This window comes from Heliangelus exortis, chromosome 10 (genome assembly GCF_036169615.1).
Source record: "Heliangelus exortis chromosome 10, bHelExo1.hap1, whole genome shotgun sequence".
Classification (NCBI taxonomy): Eukaryota; Metazoa; Chordata; class Aves; order Apodiformes; family Trochilidae; genus Heliangelus; species Heliangelus exortis.
In genome coordinates this window covers 21241383-21264154 of record NC_092431.1, presented here as the reverse complement: position 1 = coordinate 21264154, position 22772 = coordinate 21241383, and the positions used below count along the sequence as shown (strand labels likewise).

The 22772-nt window shown below is 40.1% G+C and overlaps 1 long non-coding RNA gene across 1 annotated transcript; it reads right to left on the bottom strand.

Moving 5' to 3' along the window:
• Window positions 1–295: 295 nt before the first annotated feature.
• On the bottom strand, window positions 296–21067 carry LOC139800252 (uncharacterized). The gene is made up of 3 exons (XR_011727685.1): window positions 21003–21067; window positions 10241–10355; window positions 296–406 (listed from the first exon to the last, which is right to left on the bottom strand). It is a non-coding gene; the product is annotated as an uncharacterized lncRNA (long non-coding RNA).
• Window positions 21068–22772: the final 1705 nt, after the last annotated feature.

The window sequence follows — 22772 nt, the reverse complement described above, 5'->3', positions numbered from 1 at the left end:
CATCAAATCTTCACATATCTCTAAAATATTATTAAATGCTTTGAGATTCAAGTTCTCAGTTTTCTCTAGAAGTTGCTCATTACACATATTCCAAAGGAAGTAGGGGTAGTCAGGTCACATTTTTAAGGTTTAAAATGAAAAAAGCTGAAATTTGCATTCAAGAAAAACGACTTTTTACAAAAGAAGCCTTATGATTCTACTAATTTTTCCCTCATTCTCAAAAGTGTTGAGAAGCAAAATCAAAAGCAATTCCTTGTTCCAAAAGGCAGAGCTGGGTAAATCTGACTTACCTGCCCTTAATTTCAGCCTCAGCAGGGTCACTTGTCAGTCAGAGCCAATGTCAGGATTGCACCTTATTCACTGAGTTCCTTCTCCTGAATCCCTGCAGCTCTTACTCATGCATGAGCTGTCAAGTATGGAAATAAACATTTTTAATTCAGTTTGGAGAACAAGTAGCCAGGAAACCCAATTTTCTCCCTCCCTCCACCTCCCAAAACTTGTCTTGAGAATGGTTAATGACCCAACCCCTGGAGAAGTGCAAGTGGCTGTCACTTCTTCCCCAGGCTGTCACAAAGGGCACGATGGACAAGAGGAGCTGGAATGGATATTTTTAGATGGAAGGCACCAGTTTCAGTGAAAAATTTTTAAAGAAAAAAAAAAAAAATTCAGACTTTTGGAGCACCCTTGGATGCAGCTACATTGCTGTACCCAAGCTTTCCATCCAACACACAATGAGTGATGTGCAGCATCGTGCCCAGGCTTCCTGCTGGCTGGAAAGGTTCTGTGGGTTCCCTGGAGCAGCAGCCCCTTGGGTGGCTGTGGGAATTCCAACACCCACATTTCTTCCCTGAATTCCCAGCTTTCCCTGCAGTTTGTTCCTAACTCAGCCTGTGCATAACCAGCTTCTCTCTGCTTAGGTTGGGAAACTCAGGTTTTCTTCTTGCTGGGATTCCTGCTTCCTTAGACCCCCTCACTCAAAGGTTGTAATTTCTGCGTGACACTGTGTCCTTACCTGCAGCAATCAGCCCTAAGAGCTGCCCTGAAAGATCATTTTTGCTGCTTTATGTTTGAGACTCCCAGCTCTGACAGATGTGCCCACACTTCATGTGGACTTGGACCGTTTAGTAAGGTGACTTTGATCACCTTAGCACCTGAAAAAAACCTTATCAAAAAGCATATAACAAATAATCTGAATAAATCTGCTGAAAGATCCCTGCATTCTTCAACTCTCTTAAGTCTCTTTTTTGATGTGTACAACCCTGAGCATTTTCTGCTATTTATATGCATCCTGCTCAGGAGGATTTCCCTGCAGCTGGGACAATATCACTGTGTGTACTCACCAACAAGCACCCAACACTGAAATGCTCCTCTGGGTTTTTCATGGGCAGGGAGTTAACAAAACAGAGCTCTGCCTGCAGATTAACTGAGAAACTATTACCTGGATCTAATGTTATGCTCTTGTTTTCACTAAAATAGTATAATGCAAACCAGAATAAAATTCTGGCTGTATATCTGCAAAATATAATTTTTTCCACCAGAAACTTGAATAGTTTAATATGCTGATTTCTACATCCTGCTACAGTCTTTTAATAAAACCAGCCTGGAGTTTGGAGGCTTCAGCTATTGTATTTAAAAGGCATTAGTGTCCAGACTGTAAATTTGACCATTTCTCCCTCTCACCAGCCCTTAACAACAATATTGCAACAGAAAGAAAACAAAACTCTGGTTGTTAGCAGACTTACATAACTCCAGCCTTACAAAGATGTGGCTTTGCATGTTCTCTTGATTTTCCTAACAAAGCCAGCTAAATACACTTCTATTGTATTCTATAATCCATGCATTCTTCTTGTCCTCATGTCACTTTACACAATGCCTTGCCAGAAGAATCCCTTCCTGTAACAGCTGTATCCATGGCCAGGAGGTGCCCACCCATCCTTCCAGTCTGGGATGTGTTCAGCTCGTGGCTGCTGGGAGCAGAGGCCAAGAGGAGAGCAAAGAACACGGTGCCTGCAAAGTCTCTGCTGAAGACTTCTTTTGCTATTTTTTGTGTATTTTTGCTTACCAGCAGCTAGATAGTGATGAGAAGCTATTCCTAATTAGTTTAGCTAGGATTGAATCTAGAAATCAAAGCCAGCCTAGTTGAGTAACAACAGGAATATCCAATAACTAGGTCACATTATCTCCAGTTACTGCAGAGTTCCTCATGGAAAACAACTTCCTGTATTATCACAGAACATTACCAAGATCTGGGATGTGTCTAGGTCAATAATAGAGTCAGTCAAGCAGGAAATTAACCAAGGCAGAGTCTAGCCACTAATCCAGTAACTCTCCAATTCCCACAGTGTGTCAGGTATCTGTTTCAGTCAAGCCAACGGGCAGAAAAAAAATCCAGAGTTGTCTCAAAAAGTGGTTGGAGAGAAGAGAATTTCAGTCAGCAATGAAAACCAAGATGCTTTCATCAAGCAGCAGAGCAGGCAGGAGATCAGGGCCACTCTCTTGGCTTTAATCAATCTTCTGATAAGGCTTTAATTAATCTTCTGATAAGACTGAACTTGTCTGTGCCTCCACCCATTCCTTGGGTATCCCCAACATCTTCCCCAACACTGGGATGGGGAGTCCTGGCAATTAGCAGGGGAGTTCTCTCTGGCAATGAATTCTGCACCTGGGCTAAGGAAACTTAAGAAAATCATGGAAGTCCTTATTGCTTCAGATGTCTTCCAGCTGATTTCTGACAATCCCAGCACTTACACCATGAAAGCACCACGTTGCTGAGAGCCTCTGATGCTGCAAGAGATTTTCAGATGATGGAGATCAAGCCTCCATCAGACAATCCATACCCTGACCCTCTAAGGAAAACGGGAAGCAAAGGCTATGCCTGAGCTGTCTCACCTGCACACAAAGGGTATTAAGGTCTCCATCTCCCACATTTCCAACAGACTCCAAGCCTACACCACTACTGCCTTCAGGACTGTTCTGCTTTGCATGGAAACAATATAAGGTAAGGAAGAGGAAAGATAACACTGGTTTGCTCCCCATCTCTTGTCAGAAGTTCCCAGACACAGCTGAGGATGAAATGATTTGAAATGATGTCCTGGGCAGTACCTAAGCAGCTGGCACAGGAATCCCAGAGGCACGTCAGGTACTATATCCTTTAGTTCCAGCCATGTTTATAGTAATCAACAGAGCAACAGACTTAAATGGTTTATTTCAGTTTAGTAATACTCTATCAGTTTTTTCTCACCTGAAGAGAACCCAGCTTGAAATAAGGAAAAGCTCCAAAGGCAGTCATCACTAAATGCAGACAAGACAGCAGACTCATTCACTCCTTTACAAAGCAGGTAAGACACCAAGGGCTCCCTCAGTAGGAGAGAAGTGCCTGATTTTTACACAGAACTGTGATTCAAACACAAGAAACACCACTTTCTTAAAAAAAAAACCAAAACAACGAGCAAAACAAAACAAAAAAAGAAAGCCCACCAAAGCCCATAAATGTTCTCTTAAACTTTAAAAAGAACTCTCGTGAACAAAAGAAACTTAAAAAGAGAAACTGTTCCCCTTTAGCTGCTTTCTGTATTTCTGTATTTTAGTTCAAGGCCCAGAGCAGCTGTGCTGCCCTCCCAGCTGCCCAGCTATGATCTACCCAAACAGACCCAGGCATTCCTGCTCTGTGCTTCTGGGGGAATCCTGTGGTTAAGAACCAGACAAATGTCAAGGTCCTTAAATTTTCACCAAGTTACATTCCCTGTGGTTTCCTTGCAGGGGTCAAGATTTTAATTACCAAGGGCCAATGTGTTTTTTTTAAGGTGAGATTCTTTATTTATAATATTTCTTTTTTGTAATCAGCATTGTTAAGGACTCTAGTAATGCATAATTTATTAAGAATACTCCTTTTCTTCAGTCCTTCTTGACAATGCATTCTGTTCAGCAACTGCATCTTCATCAAGTGGTTACAAGTCAAAAGGACATGCATCAGCAACCCCCAGGAATAAAAATAAAGCTGTTTTCCAAACTGCTTCCCTCACCCTAAAACAGAGTTTGAGAGAAGTGTAGTTTCCAATTTGCATGGTAGAGATGCAGTAAGCAACTGGGAGGCAGTCACTGCCAGGAACATTTGGTGTCAATTACAGCAGGGCTGAAGAAAAGAAATTAAATATATATATATATATATATATACGTGTCTGTGTGTGTGCAGGTTTTTTTAGAGAAACTGGTGGAATCTCACGTTTTTCTTGGGGTTGTTAGAAGTGAGGATTTCCTGCATTTTCAGTTCTCTCAAAAGGCAGCTTGTCCCAGTGCAATGTCAGAATCTCTTTATCTAAGTAATTGCCCCACTTACATTCTCAGCAGACCAGAAAGTTGTGCTATTTTCTTGAGCAATAATGAGAATACTAGAATGTGGTTATTAAATGCAGACATCTCAGGGACAGAAGTTGTAAAAATGTAGGACAATTTTCCACTTAAGCTTTTTTACATGGCTGCCACTATTAGTCCTGGAACTGTCCCACGAGTGCTGCTATTAGTGACCAGGAATAACTTAGCCCAGGAGGAGTTCCCCTCATTTTGTCCCCTATGTTTCCAACTACCTCATATCCAACATAGGATAAAATCAGAAGAGCTCTCACAGTGGGTCAGTAGAGGTATTGCACTTTTTCAGGCTATAATATATACACAGACTGTAGTTTTCAGTTCATAAAGCAAAATAGTGCTTTCTGGGTTGAAAAAATGACCTCCAGTGAACAATAATGTCCTTGCTTGTGGCTTCAGAACTTAAACCCTGTAGGTTTTCACCTTTTTCAATCTCATAGAGCAATTCCTTTTCCCATAAACTAAGGCTCTGGGCCACATCAGTTTTACTGCATACCTTTAAAATGTCATTTTAGGCTAAAACCACACTAAAATGAATTTTAAGTATGTTCTACCACGGAAACTACACATAGACCTGCACAGACAATGTAAAGCACAGAAACTGTGTCATGTTGGGAAAAAAAGAAAGGAAAAAGCCACAGGTGTTCAGAGCCTTCTGGTGACCCAGCAAGTGAGTTAATCCCAAGAAAACTCCCAAGAAAACCAATGTTTGTCCTTGCCCTCTGCCTTTGTGCCCTGGCCTATGAGGGCTGCACCCTCTGTGTGAAGCCAAAGTGTTCCCAGTTTACTTCCAAGCATGCTGGGTCAGGCCTGGCACAGCTGGGAAAGCACCTCCTGGAGTCAACTGGGGGATGAAGGGGTGTCCCTTGGGGTCAGGAGGGAACCACAGCTTTCCCTGCACATCAGGAAGGTCTATGGCAACCTCCAAGTAGACCACTCCTCCTTGAAATAAAAACAAACCAACCAACCAAACAAAACCTAAATAAACCCAAAAAACAAACAAAAAAACAAAAAAACAAAACACAAACCCAAACAAAAAACACAACAAACAAACAAACAAACAAACCACTAAAAAACCCAAAACCCAAACCAAAAAACCCTTTTTTTGCTTTCTGGAGCTGGCACAGCCTCTTGTGTAAATTGTGTAATCTCGTATCTCACCAGAGCTATAAAAGGAGGCCCAGAACGTGATCTCATTTCCACCACATCTGGAATGATTTCACTGGAGTCACTAAAATTCCTCTCCCCTGCCTCCAGAACAAGAGCCTGCAATAATTACTGCCAGAAGGGGTGGTAGCCACCAGAAGGGTGGTAGGAATTCAGGAATTGGCCCTTTCTGGGGCACATTTGGCTGAAAGATGCAAACCCAGGTCCCACTCAGCTGACTGCTCCCTGCTGAAGCAAGGCACTGAATTTTGGAGGTGCTATAGGTCCCTGTTTCACCTCACTGAAATCCAGACAATTCCATTTATTGATTGCAAAGAACAAAGCTGCTAAGGATTTAGCTCTTGCTTGGAGTTGTAAGGTGCTCAATATTAATGCAAAGCTTTATTACAGATAAAAAGCTAATGAAGGCAAACTACATTTTTTCCTTCCCTTGCAGAAAACACATTTGAGTCCTCCAGCAAGGAGAATAACTTGAATTTATAAGTTCTAGTTAACATCCTATTAATCTCCCTTATTCAATATTTAATTAGAAGATGTATGACAAAAACATACTGACTTTAAAGGTATTCATTCCATTTCTAGATAACAAAATTAAAGCTGAATTGAAGTGCCATGGCAATTTCTCTGGTCACCCAATGCCAAGATTGTTTCTAATTTTACTTCAGTGAAACCTGTGAAATCTGTGGTTAGAACTTCTCTGCCTTGTCCTCCTGGCATTATTAGACATGACTTGGCATAGTCTCATTTCATTTATTTCATTTAAAGGTCTCCTCACCTTCCCTTTGGTTTATTTCTTTTTCCTTCTTTCTCCTCCACCCTACACCCAGAAACAAATCTTCATGTAAATCACAGTAAGCTTCACAGCTCTCTGGGTTTAAAAAAAGCTCTCATAAAATAAAGCTTTTTTTTTTTTTTTTTCCTAAAGCAGAACACATGCAGGGTGCTCGAGATGTGAAAATGCTCTGATTTGACTACCCTGATTTCAGGGCGATTTTTGGCAAGGGACAAAATTCATGAAGAACACAAGGAATAACTTAGCAGGTCATCAGCATCTCTGCAGCCACAGAACATCAGGAGGAGAATGATGAGGAACAGTCAGGTTAGGTGACTCAGTGGGCACGTTATCCATGAAAAAAAGACATGTGGGTCACTGATCCCCCTGAAATTACTAAGTCAAATTGCCTTTTTTTATTTTCTTTTCTTTTTCTTTTTTTTTTCCCTTTCTTTTTCCTTTTTTTTCTTCTTTTTTTCCTTTTTTTTTCCTTTCTTTTTTTTCCTTTTTTTTTTTTCAGGTTTGATGTGGCTCCAAGAGCCACCCCAGCATGCACCCAGTGCTAGGGCAACCACTGGGGAATAATGGTCTGGCCCAGCACACTGTGTGAAAGAGAAAACAGTAGGAAATTTTCACCTTGCAATGAGTGCGTGTGTGAAGTAAGGGTTTTACAAGCCTTGTTATATGAGATTAGTTAGAAATGTGAGGGATTTGTCCTGTCTTTGAGTAGAAAGTAATGTTTCCTGCTTTTAACTCTTATTGTTACCAGATCTATTGCTGCTGCTGCAGAAACAAGGTGCATGCAGCAACAAATCAACAAGGAAAGCTTTATTTTTCTTAATAAGTTGAATGGATAGAAAATAAACTCATCTACAGTGGTATTATGCCAAAAAAAGGGAGCTAAAACCAACTAAATAATATTAATACAACACCTTGCTACTACAATTTAAGAATTCAGAAATTCACCAGATGTTTGACATATGCTAAAGGTCACAGGCAGCCAATGGCAAAACATGAGAGAGTCTCTAAATGTTCTAAATTATCATCTTCCAGCTGAAAAGGCACAGAACCCAACAAATAAGAGATTTTACCACTCAACCTAAACTATGATTATCTTGTAGTCTGAAGTGTTGAACAATTTCTTTTATGGGAAGAGGGGCTGAATTGCTATGGTTTTGCTCAGCCAAATAATTGGGCCTTGAAAACACAGTTGGGACACTCACATACAACAAATTTTAAAAAAAAACAGAGCAAACCCATGAACTTTTGCCTGCCATGTAGCACTGAAGGTGCCACACTCACCAACCTGTCCTGTTTGGCCAGAGAGCACTGACACCTGCCCCACCTCTGGGGATTGTCTTTTACCCACTAGATATCCACTCAGGACACTTTTCATAGGATCATGAGAGGATAATACCACCCACACATAAAATTCCATGCACTTGTAATGCCACAGGGAGGTGGATGTCCCAGCTTGCAGAGCAATAGGAGGCTCAGGACAGAAGGATGCAAAGGGGTATCAGGCTCTGGGGACTCCTGCTGATCATTTATTCTGCTGTGGGAAACCCCTGAGAAGGGAAAACCACTGGGAAGGGGGAGAGCTGGCATCAACTCAAAGCCTGGTTTTATATCCTAGCTAAAAAAGTAGTTGGATGTCAAAGCCAGGCAGAGGGTTCAGAAGAAGAGGCACCTAACTCTCCCATCCCAAAGGGGATGGCACAGGAGCCAGGCTGCAATGCTCCCTGTCAAATGCACATGGATGCACATCCTGCCAGGCTCAGATAAAAACTGGGGACTGAGAGGGAGTCCAGCCTTTAAAAATCAAATAAGTACACAAAAACCATGTTCTCAGAGCCAGCTATAACTCCCTGGGGCTCCCAGCCTGTGCTTTAGCTCAAGGGGGCTCCTGAATCCCCAGCCACCTCCACTTTCTCTTCAGCCACTAAAACTCTGCCATCTGGGAAAGAAAGCAAGCAGGTACCCTGCCATCCAGTAAGATAGGAGCTACTTTTAATAACATAAAGCTTTCTTTGTAAGAAATCCCACGTCAGAGCTCCCCAGAATGTGTCAGAGCCAAACTCTTTCTTGTTTGCTTTACACCAGTGGATTTCCCTGGCTGCCCAGGACTCTCCCATCCTCTGTTACCCACAGGGATAACAACTTACCTGGGGCTTCCTGACAGCTTCAGGGACACACATGCTTCTCCAGGATTATGCTTTAGTGATGAAACATTTTCCTACTTGATGTTGCTGCATTAATTCAGCCAAGTTAGGAATTTAACATAATAAGCAGTAGCTATCCAGGCTCTTTAGATGATTTTTTATCTACTTAAAAGTTACATTTGTTTTACTCTAAGCAAACACACAACCCACCCCCCAGTTCTGATTTCACTTCTCAGCAGTAAGTTAAAAGAAAGCCACTCAACGTTTTCTGGTAGCCTTCCAGAACAAGGAGAACTTTTCATGATCCGAAATGAAAAAGGAAAAAAGCTTGTTATTTTAATTATGTTTTGAGAGTCTTACCCTCCTGCCTCTCCTGATTCTAGGGTGGAGCTTTTATTGTTCCCCTTTTCTACAAATTAAAGTGCTTCAGTATCAGAAGCAAGCTCCCACACTATGGGAAGTGACCTGGAATGCTGCCACTCTGATACTTCATTATAAAAGCAAAGAGACTTGTACAAATACTTCTCATGAAACCTGCAAATTAAACCCACATCAGCCCTTTAATACTAAATCCTATTTATTTTGCAGAGTAGCTTGTTTAAGCTGAACACAGACTGCATTTTGGCACCCTTTTTCTATTTTGTTTCATTTCACCACGTATGCCACAATTAATCATCCAAAGCTCCAAAATGGCCCAATGCTGCTTACCAAAGGTTTTAAACAGTGGCATTTAATACTGAGACAAATCAAACTTCCCTGTAAAACACTGCATTCAGTGAAGAATTGCATGGGAAAAACTCCAGCACTGAATAAACTACAATGAAATGAAAATCTCCAGCAAAGGCACCACTTCCTTTCTGATTTTATTATTTTAATCTCTCTAATGACCACTTCCAGCACTATGTGTTCACTGCTGTGGATTCTTCAGGATTTTGCCTGCTTCTTGCAGAAAGGAATCATGAGGTATTTTTCAGGCTAGAAAAGTGGCTATACACAACTTATTCTTTTTCAGATCTGCAACTGCATCTTTTTTTCACTTCAATAATTATTTCACATTTGAGATCAAATTTGTAAAGGTGTTCTTCAAATACAATACACTGGTGCCTTAAATTTGCCCACCAAGGAGGCTTGCTGGCCCACAAAGATCTTCCTAATTAACTCCCTTTTAGGCTGCCAATTACAGCTCTTTCCTGAAGATAATTGCTCCGAGTACAAAATCTTCATTAAGTATTGTAAGAGTTCTTCAGATTTGCATGGGAAATGTCTGCCAGCTGCCAGGCTCAGGTAATTGCACTATTATCTCCCCAAAGTAGACAAAATACAGCTTTATTTTTCAGTTAAATCCATACTATCCTGCATGGCTTCTGTGGCTGCATTCAGTCCCACACACAGCACTCCCTATAGTGATCCTTCAGGAGTTATCACCAGAATATAAAAATTGGAACAGAAACTTGCACAAGTCTTTCTATGACAGTAAATGTATATTTAAAATCTCACATTATCTCTCCCACTACTTAACACTCATCATAATCTACTTTCACCTTCACTATTATCAAACTAACTTCTTAAAAACCACAGATATTATAGGCATATGAAATAGACCCCTCAATATAATCACGTTTGTTTGTGTGGGGTTTTCTTAATTGAAGATTTTTTATATTCACCATGTGTATATTCTAATAATTAATGTATATTCAAATATATGACTCCAAACTTCTAGTTGCTTGTCACTGATCTAAATCATTATTTGTATTTCTTTTTGAAACCTGCTTACCAGTTTTAATCTTCAGAAATCCTCTTGACAGCAAGGATGTGATGAAAGCAGCTGCTAAGATCTCTGCCTTCCACAGAGCAATTAGTTCCTCAGCTTGGAGAAGGATTTTCTTATTCTATTTAAGAAGAAAGAGAATACAAAACAAAAGCAATCAGCACACCATGGCCCAGCAGGCCAGTGTTGTTTACACAGCTTAATAAAACTCCAATCCATAATGTATCACTATCTCTTTTTTCTTTTACCCAGAGGTAAAGCAGTCCCACTGAGGCTGGGGGAATCATGCTTTACGTGCATTATGTCTGAGATTTATTAGCAATACAATTTTTCCCCTCAATCTCTTCAAACACTTCACAGCCATTAAGTCTGTTTTCTACTCAAATAACTCTGTAAAGAAAGTTTGACAGTGGCAGGGCTCAGGCTTCCAACTGGAATGAATGGCAGCAGATCAGCTGAAGCTGTGCCTTCCTCTCCTTTTCCCTGCACACCCTTTGTCACTTCAGTTGTGAGAGCATTTCAAGTTTCAGGGTAAGATCTGCTTTTACTGAGCACATTCAAATTATACTCAAGATCCAGCTTAATTACTACTTTGCCTTTAGAAAACCTTGCCAGGCAGACTTTGGGGTGGATGCTACCAAAGGCACTGGTTACCAGAAATCTGTGTGGGTTTCTGTTTCCTAGATATTTTTATATTATCTAGATATTTATTATATTAGTTTATTATCCTTTTTTTTTTTTCTTGTCTTTATTACTGTGATACTTCATAACTATTCTTCCAACGCTGTATTTTTGTTTGGGAAGCTTACTAAACTACTAATCTAAATCTTGGTCTGTTTTATTTCCATCCTATGTATACTTTTTTCTGCTGTTTAAATACAGAGGGATTTCTAGGGAAAAAGTTGTGGGGTTTTTATCCTCGCCATACCCAGCTTATCAAAATCAGCCCTCACTGATAACCAGTTCTTCAAACAATTACTTCCCCTTTGCCCCAGCACAACTATGAGACAAACACCACTTTATAAATTCAACTGAAGCTCATTATCCTTCTGAGCAGCTGGTTTATAATACAAGTTTTTTACAGAGTGAAAGGTGATTTATGTTATTTATCTAACAGGCTTATGTTATATCAAATGCGTGGATTAAAAACCTGAGTACAAAGAACTTGTTTCATGCACAAAAAACCTTGGAAATGGTGTATAAGGTGAAGTGTGGTTGTTTCTAGTGGAGAAGGTGCCCAACATGAAGTGACATTCTAACCTTCACAAAGCATCTAACCTTCTCTTAGCATCTGACTTTCACAATATGCAACGTGCTGGCTACTCAAAGGATGGAAACTTTAAATTGCAGCCTATTTACTATATTTACTATATTATATTATATATAAATACTATACTATACTACAATAATAATGTAATACACTATATTGTACTATATATCTATTTACTAGAGATCAGATACCTAAGTAGTAGGCTTTAGACACTTTTTTACGAATTTTTCTCCTTGGAGAGCCATTAAAGACAGGACACTCCAATATTCACAAGCAATGCCACAACTGCTGTGACACTGTAGCTTCCTCTTGGTGCCACATCCTTGTGCAGAACACAGCCCAGCAAGGCAGAGCTACAGCTTTTCATGGCCAGACCTTACAACATCAGTAACATATCAGGTGTAATTCTCACCTGGGAAGTCACTCCCAGTCCCGTTACACTGGTGTTGTAAAGGATGCTCACAGCACTGGGAACTGTGCCCACGGAACAGAAATTGTCCCGAGGAGCTGGGAGAAATAAGGGGAGGTGAGGAAGGCAGCAGAGGAGCTGCAGAGGTGCTGGGGCTCTGTCACACAGCCCTACACACACTGGTTCCCTGAATCCCTGTGTGGGATAAGGCTCTGAGGGTAAACACACCACGGGCAGCTGGCCCAAAAGATGAAGGAAATGAAGGAAAGCACCCAGGGTGCCACGGTCTGGACGTAACCTCCTTGGAACTACACACAGCACTGGTTCTTCCAGAGGTGGTGGAATACTTAAATATCCCAATAACACACAGAGGGAATTATTGAGAGCTCCTGCACCCTGACTTTCCTGACTTCTCACCTCTCTTGGCACCCTCTGCTTCCTTTGAAAAGCTTCAGCTGCAGTGAAATAAAAGCTTCAAGCTCAAGAAAAATGATGCTCTTCTTGCAAGTCCTGTTGCTTAAGTATCAACTGGAGTAAAACAGGAAAGGGGAAGACAGGAGCAAGAAAATTTATATGGTATTGTAGAAATGCTCTTATTAATAGGACAGTCCCTGCCAAATGACACCCACCCTCATTCCCAAAAGCTGTTTGCAGTCATTACCAAAGCTACTTAAAGGCCTCTCTTAATCACATCTGCAATTACACTGCTCTTGCTAAATGGAAAATTTCATTTTAAACATCATTTCACTTAGTGGAATGTTTCATTTGTGTAATTCAAATGCTCCTGTTCCTTGGAAAGTATCCTGTTGGTTTTTTTAGTATAATGTCTCTAGGCTTCACCAAATCTTAGCTGGGACAAAAACTTGCACCTTTCTTTTATTCTGTGAAAAGAAAGAAAAGAAAAGAAAGCAATTTTAATCACTAGCATCCAAAACTAATAACCAGTAGACCACTCTGTGGCTTTCATTATGTCTGATCTCACACTCTGACAATCCAAGTTAGACCAAAAATTAGACCCATAAGCCATCAGGGATTCTTGGGCATATATAAAAGGTTCATACAGATTTTTTTTCCAAAGGGAAAAAAAATAATCATGTAAATAGATGAAGTTTTTTTATTTTGTGCCATTCATTCTTGTACATGCAAAAAACATAGAAATGAGTGCCCCTACTTCTGTGTTTAAGGATGGGTTTATCTTTCTGACTGCTTCTAGGTCTAGACTAATTCAGGAAACCCTGGGGGAAAGCCAGGATAGGAAGAGGATCCCTTTTAAAATCCTTTTAAAAATATTTTCTAAGTGAAGGCAATGCAACATCTAAAAGGTGCCTCTATCTTGCTTTCACAGATTTATCTTTGATAAATACATTAAACAAAACACCATAGTTTAGGTGGTTAAAAATATGTGAAACACTCCCCAGACTAAAGCAAGAGACTGTGGTTCTCTACTTGTAGGATGAGGTTCATCCTTATGAAAAAAACACAGTTCTTAAATCCCATTTACACCTTAATGTTTGAGGATTTAATATGGGCAGCATTTTCTGGGTGATTTTTTTTTTTCTTCTGCTCCAGCTTCATACTACACCACTTCTTACACTGACATGCTGAAGTATTTCTTACAAATAAGTGCTTATCAACATTTCCCAGTAGGATTTATAGAATGGAGAGATACTTGGACATAAAATGGACGGTTCCTTTTAAGAATGGAATAATGACTATTCCATAAATTATTTCAGTCCCATTGCAAGGCAAGAGTTTTACTCCACAGCTGATCCAGAGAGACACACTTCTTTTAAAACTCCAGTAAAGCTTTTTATCTTGTATTCTAAAAATACACTGACTGCTTTCAGAGACCGGAAAATAAAAGTGTTCCATTTAAATTCCAACCACAATTTAGAAGGGTGCAAAAGAGCAAAATGGAGTCCCACTGTAAAAACCACGTATCTTTGAAGTCTGTGAAGAATTTCCTTCTATTTAGAGATGTTAAATACAGTGCCAGCAGTCATCACTTGTACAGCAGCTTCTCTGAAGCAGCTCCAGGCCAAGGAGACAGAACTTCCACCATATCTCTGCCTGAAAAGTCTGACAAGGCCAGCACCAGAAAACCTCAGGATCCAAAGATCCAGATCCTCAAAGATGGACCAGAGGGAGTAAGACATCCTAATAGGAATGGGGTTCCTTTGCAGACCTATGTCTATATTGTTTACCATCTATAATAACTGCTTCCTGGGAAACCACTGGAGAGACTGTAAAGGAAAACCACCCCAGTGAGCTGAGCACTGCCTACCCAGCATCATATCCTACTGCACTCAGTGCTCATGTTAGGCAACAAACCTTTTTTCTGATTCACATGGATATTTTTCCTCCTTTCTTTACTGAAGGCTGTCTTCAAGGGAGGATTTTGCTTTTAATGACCAAGTTTTCAACCTCTGAATTTTAATTTCTCTCCCCTGTGGCCTGAGGTGTTACTCACCATTCATACATGCTTAGGAAAAAGAGTTCTAGCGATAAAGATTTTTAAAAAATATTAATTTATTTGATGTCTGATGTAGTAAAACTGCTGTAACAAGAACCTTTTTCCCCCTCATCTGGCCACACCTTTGCTTACCTTCTTTGGAAGGGAAAGCCAGCCAGCCATGAGGGAGCAATGCTGAAAAGAAAACCTGCTGAAGAATGCTCTCAGAAGATGGCCTGAGAGACAGACCCCCAGCAGTTCTGAGCAGCTCTGGTCACTTGTACTCACACAACTGAGAAGAAAGGAAGGATTTCTCAAGCTGCCACGTGCCTCCTCGCTCCGAGCAGAGAGCCCTATCCATTTCTGTCTCTTGGCTGGGCCTTGTAATAAATACAGGCTTGGGGTGTAATGAAAACCAGATGAGTGGTTCTCAAGGTACAGATGCTTTCTTTTCTTCTGATTCCAGCTAAGATTGTTCTTACTCTTCATAATCTCTCACAGCTGCCAAAAATCCATCTTATCGGAGCAGGAGGTGAAGTTTCCATTAACAGCTATTATGGTAGCAGAGGTCGGGCGTCCCGTGTCAGATGAGCTGCTAAAGAGAAACACTGTGCTAGGAAATGCTGTGCTGGGGAGCAAACCTCAGCTGAGGTGTGTTTTACTATTAATTTGCACAGTTTTTATGTGCAGATGTGGCTGGCCCGTGCTGCTGACAGACCGCTTTCTGGTGTCTCGGAAAAAGAGAGGGAAATGTGGGGCGTGGAGAAAGTGAGGAATATACATCCCCTTGGCTGAGAGAAGAGAAATGTTAATAATATGATGATGCTCAGGTTGCAGTGTGTCAGCCAACCAGACTGGCTGCCCCTTCAACCTGGAGGTCTCTAATGAAGGAAGCTCTGCCCATAAACACCACTTGCAATTTCAGCATTCCCATTGCTGAGGATGAGGCTCCTGACCCCAAGTCATTGCAAGGGAAGAAAAGAAAAGCAATAATAATAAAAATAATAATAATAATAATAATAATGATAATAATAGTCCTTAGTTTCCAATTGCCTAGTGGCAAATTAGAAGTTTAGCCCCAAAGGAAATAATTCCATCTCAAACATTTTCATTTTTAAAAAGTCTTCCTCCAGGAAAAGCATCTGGACTGAACACACTCTTTGTTAACAGTGAATGACAGTATTTTAACACCCTTCTAAGAATGAAGATGGAATAATTCTATTTTGGAATTACCTACCTGGGAGTGCATACTACCTAGGAGACATTTCCATTACTAACACTATATCTGTGCCTTTATAATTATCTATCTGAAACTCTGAAATAATACAGAAGGAGAAGATGCAGGGTTAAGGAGCCTCCTCCCACAGAGGTTCCTGGGCTGCCAGGACATTCGGACATTTCCCCAGAACTCCTCCCAAGTCACCTGAAGCCACTCCTCAGCACAGACCTGTGCTGTCTTCTTTGGTCCTAACATTTCAAGAAAGGAATTAAGTCATTGATCTGATTCAAAAGGATGCTGGCTAACAAATCCACTGCCTTTTAAACAGATTAATGCAAATGTTTTTTCATCTGCCTCACCTAAACAAAACCTTGCTTTATGGGAGGCCTGTTGAACCTATAGACACCCAAGTGGCTTTGGGGTGGTTCTTCCCAGTTGGAAGAAGATTTACACGTGTGTCAGGATTTCTGGTGGAAATATGGTCTCATTTGAAGTGTTCTGATAATGGGAATACCAGATTAATGAGCACCTCAGTTGAATTAATGGAAACAAGGCATGAAAGTGAAAATGTACATTACTGAACACAAGAAGCTGTATTTTGCTATTTAAAACTGCACTTTGAGTAACCATGAGTGAGCAATAGATCATTAAAAACATTTCTCAAGATGTTTTTTACATTAAACCCAGTCTTCTCTAACTTGTGTTCTGCTACTTATTGCTGGGCTCCTCTTTAAATGTAAAGTTGAGCTTACACAAGGACAAACCAGGAACATTTCTGCTGTCCTCTCAACATGACAAGGGAAAAAGCAGCACGTATGCATGGATCTCTGACAAAATCCTTCTCAAAGCTCCTGAAATTCAGCTCATTTCTGTCTTCCCAGTAAAAATGGGAAACTAAACCCAGCCTGAAGGCAGAACAAGATGGAACAAAGATGCTTTTAGCAGGGTTGGTTGAGCAACCAACCTTTGCCAACCAATTGCAGGTTCCTTTAGTGCTGGCAATCTTACAAACTGCCCCAGAGTGTATTGGGATGGGTTTCACTCTTCTCCCTCTCTCCCTCCCACCTGAACTCTCTTCTTCATAAAAAAGGAAGACTTTATCCCCTTGCTTGCAAATAGATGTGCAGACAGACTGAGGAAATGGCACCCAAGGTGGATGGGGCCCCTGAGAAACTGGTATCCAAACCAGTGATGGGTTGCATCAAACAGCAACAGTGTAAGTATGATGAAGTGGAGAGAGCAACTGAAAAAAAAAAATTGAAGAAACAAACTAAAAAATATTTCCACCATCAAGATGTAAGACAATAGTGCCACAGGAAGATGTGAAGATATAAACTGAAATTTAACAATTATGCAGGTACATGAATATAAAAAATATAGCCTTGAAGTTAGTGTTAAAAATACTTGGCTTCTGTGAGCATCATACTTGATGTAGCTCCTGACCCTTTCACTTACACAGTATTACACATTTTTTGGTGCATTACCACCAAAAACCAGGAGCTGTAAATGACAGATTCAGGTCTGATTTGGTGTGGCAGCTCCTCTAGTTCCTCCCTTCCTCACAGTATGAATCCATCACACTCACCAGAGCAGAAATAACAGTATTTCCAATTAAAAATGCTACTCAATTTGAGTTCTGCTTTGATGATTGCTATCCTGTCAGGAGCTATTTTTTTCCTGAGAATTTTAAATTAAAAGTAGGGTGCTTCTATCCATGCTTCTTAGCCAGACTTTTGCTTTCATTAAAAATTAAGAGCATGCCATTTGCAGAACAACATTCTGAAGTGGAAAGATATTACAACGTTTGTGGTATAAATGTCTTATCAGCACATTATCCTCTCCAGCCCCTTTTGATGCCTTTTTCTTGTCACACCACCTGATGCTGCATGAGAGGTGGCTGGGCCCTGGCCCACTGCATCAAACCATCAAACAGTCCCTGTGGTTTTCAGTGCTCATCACAGCCACACCTTCCTGGAAGGTTTTTCTTTGGGGTACCTTTGGCTTTCTTTCCACAGATAATTGAATTTCCAAGTAAACCATGAAACGAACAAGTTTTACATTAAAAAAAAAAAAAAGAGAAAAGAAAAAAAGAAAAAGCTTTGATTTATCATTTTAAAGCTATCCCACTCATTATTATACATACACTTAGTATTTCCATGTGTGCTGAGGAGATGACATTGTACCTGGGTTAATGGCCTACACACTGAAACACAGAACTGCATCTTGAGCATCTGCAGGATAGTTCTGACACGCCTGGCAAACAACCTGGGAGCTCTCCCAGACTTTCTTTCCAAGTTTAGCAACTGGAAAATAGCAGTGTGTGATGCAGCAGGGCAAAGCAGTGTGTACTGAGGGGCTGAGCTGCTTTTAGTCCTGATGTCAGGACAAGGCTGAGTTTGCTGTCAGTGAGCCAGAAGTTCCTGGGGAGTGGGGCTGATCCAGAGATTACTGGAAGGGAATTTCACTCCCTCTGCAGCCTATCTGCTCAGAACAATGCTGGCTCCTTCTAACAACTCCTTTCTTCTCCCCTCCACCCTCTACGTTTTTTATTATTATTATTGCTGCTTGCAATAAGGGAGCAACATGTGTGATTTTTTCCAGCTCCAGCAACAGTAAGTGTTAAGTAGATGATAGACCTAAGATGCAATGTGCATGTCAGATTTTGTGACTAACACAGTCTCCCAGTCAGGACATTTTGATATTCCAGTTATGGCTAGGGACTTTTTCAGGAAATTATATTTTTACGTGCTCTCATAAACCCACAGAATGTCTGGTTTTGTTTCACTCTTTCTGCTAAAGAACACCAATAGTTTCTCTTTGGTTTTCTAGTCTATGTTTACTGAGCTGATAAAGACTGCAAGATGTATTGCAAGAAACTCCTGGTTTATTTTATGTTATTTTGGCAGTGATAAGAGAGTGGAATCCATTTTAAAACCAGGAGAAAAATAATTGGCCTATCCCATTTATATAACATTTTATGCACATGCATACACGAATGCATGCACACACAGATATTTTTGGTTTTAATCTTTTTTTTTTATGGGTACCTTCCTGACTTGCAGCCAAGCCACGTAAACCCTAGCCAGCTCATGCATTTAATTGTATCAGCATATAATGGCAGACAGATTTTCTTCCCTTCTGGGCTTTTGCATGAGAGGAAGGAACATAGGGAACAGGAGAGCCCAAGGTAAGGGGGGTAAAAAACCAAAGTAAAAAGTAAAAAACCAAACCTCCAGCATACAACAGCTCCTGTGCAGGTTCAGGTACAGGCAGCAGGAGCTGCAGTCCAAAACTGAGGAATTCTGCTCAACTTCCAGCCCTCTGTGTGTGCTCATCTCCCTTGTCACAAACACACACCCAAAACACCCACCCCTTGCTAAATCCAATCAGGAAATAAAGAAAATTGCTTAAAGAAACAGGTATTGCTGTATTGATGTTACAGTCAGCATTCAGAAAAAATACATTCTATGTGCCCTTTAGGCTTAAAATTTTGCTAAAGAACAGAAAAGACTGCAAGATCTTCATCCAGCACAATGAGTTGAAGGTGAGGTCAGTGCTTGCCAGCAGGCTCTGACTGACTCTAATTAAACATTTTTATAACCACTCATCTGCTGCTGGGGAACATATCCTTAAAACACAGGAAACATTAATCTACAGATTAATGCTATAAAAAGAAAACTTTTACACAATCTTTACTTCCAATTAGAAGAAGCTTACAAAACATTAACCCCTAGATTACTATTATAATATCAGCTAATAAAGGCTCCAGGTGGATGTTTGTCTTCCTCTGCTGTTTCTTTATCCCTTCCTTTCCTTCAGTGCAAGAGCACTCACCTGAGCTACATCCACTCACAGATGTTACATCAGGGAACTGCTGATGTCTATTTACTACTTTTTGACTATTTGGAGCAGATTTCAAATACTTTTCAGAAAAATGGTGGATGACATCTCTATAAATCCCCACCTCCTAGGTTAGTCAAGAGCACAGTCTAGAATATTATTTATTATTTTATTTTTCTCAGCCACTGTGGTCCATCTTGAAGCAATTGTGTGAAGGCATCTCTGTGCCTGCCCATCTGTGGTGAGACCCAGCATGTTCTGGGCTGGGTTTTGGGAGCAGAGGAGGGAAGAGCCAAGGAGGATTTATCAATGGATGCAGATTTCTGTGCTCTTGTCTGCTTGTCAGAACTAAACAGGTATTTGCTACTGGTTGTGAAGTGAGATTTAGGCATCTGAACCTCTCTCTCTCTGTCACTGAATCCCCCCATAAATTCTCTTTTTCTGTAAGAGGTATCTATACGTTCAAACCCTTTCCTAGCTGCTGAGATTAGCAATACTTGATTAATGATCATTTTGTCTTAAAACTTACAAATCTACAGAGAGCACAGTCAGTATTTTTGTCAGCATCCTAGTGCATTTGAGGATTCTCTACATTTTTAGGGCATTTGCTTCCTATTGATACTGATCTATAAATACATACAGGTAATGCAACAGAACATCTATATGTAAGGCTGCACATTTAGAAACTTAGCACAGTCTCAGCAGTAGCATATTATCACTGCTTTTACTATTTTATTTTTTTTTAAATGAAAAAGTCTGTCATCCAGGCCTCAATGTTAAACAAGCATTTAGTTAAACTCGTTAAACAAGATCAGATTGTTGCTGGAACCACACTGGAAATATTTACAGTAAAACTCACCTGGCTTCAAGTATTGTTCCAAAGTTGAAATCCAGCCCAGTCTTGAAAGTTCACAGAGGTTCATTAGCTTATTTGAGCAAATCCTAGGCTCATTTTCAAGTGAACTTTGGCTGATGTTTAGTTCTAGATAAAGGGCACAGTAAGATAGTGATGTGAGTAAAATGTGCAAGGTCTCCTTTCCCTCTTGTGAAGTGGAGGAGAAACTTTGCTTTGGTTCCCCAGTCAATCCTCATAAAAGCAGCCACTGACTTTCAGGGGGGGTTTTACTGCTTCTGCTCCCAAATACCCCACAGCCAAAGGGCTTGCATCCAACTAAGGAGAAAGGACTAAAAATGGGCAAGTGAAAGCATCCCTGCTTCTTCAGGGAATTCAAATGTCTGCTGAAGCAGGATGAGCAAAGTGAATTCTGCCTTAGCAAGACACAAAAAGGGAAAATGGGATCCTCTAAATGCTTTTAGACTTAAAAATCTATTCCCCATCATTACAATCATTTAATGGATTTATAGATTGTTTCTCATTGTCCATTAACCCAATGGTGCAGATTTTCCCCCAGCTCAGATCCAAACATAACCATATGGGACTGGAAGACCCAAGTGGAGCTGAAGGCTCCACACTAAGCCAGGGGTTGTCCAACCCTGCTAAGTTTCAGGTTACTAATCCAGAGAACTACAGCTCCTTTGGCAAGGGGAAAAAAGGGAGGAATGAGAAAATGTGATTACCTCCTCTGAGGCTTCAATTCACTTTTCAGCCTGCTCTGAGGACCCAGGGCCACCTCCAGGGTTCCCTGGAAAAAAAAAAAAGGAAAGGGAATTAATAAATAGGGCTTCACAAAAAAGGCTGTGGCTCTAAACAGCATCCTTTCTCCTTTGTGTAGAAAGAATGCCTCATCCAGATGAAAATATAATAAAATGCACATGTTTCTTTTATACATTGAAAAGGTATGTAAATTAGTTTTAGTTTAAAACAAGAAAAGATGAGGACTGGATGAATGTTTGCTCTCAACAAAATAGAAAACAGCATTTTTTTTTCAGAAACACTTAAAAATCCTAGTAAAACCAGCAGATGGATTAATTCCATCTTAACTAAAAATACCCAGAAAAAGATAAACTTCAGTCTCACTTTGTGGGGAGTGTTAACTCTGCATTTTGTGGGATCCACCTTTTCCTTGGCCCCTTGGGAAGGTGCCTTGTGCCAGAGAGATCCCCTCACATCACAGCAAGGCACTGTTTTATCCCATTTCCCTTTGGGGTCTTTGCCTGGGAATCAAACACATCTGCACTGCTTACAAAATTATTATCTGCACCTTTACTGCCTAAGAAAAGAAGAGCAGAAGTCTCATTTGAGTACTGGAACTTCTGATTATCTGCATAATTTTTTGTTAACTCCTTGGCTCTACTTTGGACTCTCCCCAGACAGCTCTCCCAGAGACAAATGTGGAATAGAGGTTTTTAATAAATAAATAAATAAATTAATTAAAAATCAAAGGGAAAGGGGAAAGAGAGAAGGGGGAAAGAAGATGGATCTTTTTGAGAGGTAGTAAAGCATTTTTTAAGACATTCCTCTTAATTATAAGAGATAAACCACAATTCAAATAAAACTCAAAAATACAGATTTTTTCATAATAGTACCAGGTTACTCTTTGGAATACAATTACATCTTAAATCATGAATATGCAGATTAAATAGTAGTAGTAATTTGCATTATTTATATTATTTTATATTTAAAGCATTGCTGAAGAATCACTGAGTGAAGAAGGAACAGAAACTCAGAATACGTGTCCAGTGACATTTGCTTTTAAGTGCAAAAAAAAGAAGCAAACACTATAAAGTTGCTACTGTTGCTCAATATTAAATCTGAGCAGCTGGGCCTGAATTCTTAACGTGCTGATTTATTAAAAATAAATCACATAAACACATGGAAACACTAGGACTCCTATTTGCTTTCATTAAACTCCCCTCAGGTTATTTCTTTTCTATTTCAGCAATCTGACTGCTCAAGTGCCATGTGAATGTTTTGGCATCACCAGTAAGCAGTGAGAGAGCAGGACTTGTTTTGCCACTCTCACAAAGTGTTTTTCAAGTCCTTATCCACATAATTATGACAAGTTGTGTTAATTAATATTGAAGGACCCTTCTGATGCAAGGTTCTGAAAATTACAGTAAGCTCAGTGTGCTGAATGTTTGCAGGACATCTTTCTGAGACTCTATGAAATACTTTTATATACATGCAACTTCAAATCCATTCCCCAGAGGTGCAATCACCTCGTCTCACTGTATTTTCTGCTTTCAAGTTTCACAGGGATTACATTTCAAAATCAGTTATCTTAATGACACATAGAAACCAAGCATTATTTTAACATAATTGAAGTTAAACAGATCTAAAACACTTTTTCAATCCAAAATACTTTACATACATTGTCTCGGGCTTTTTCCCAATATGATTTTTTTTTTTATTCATAATATTGCAAACTATGCATAAATTCCATTCAT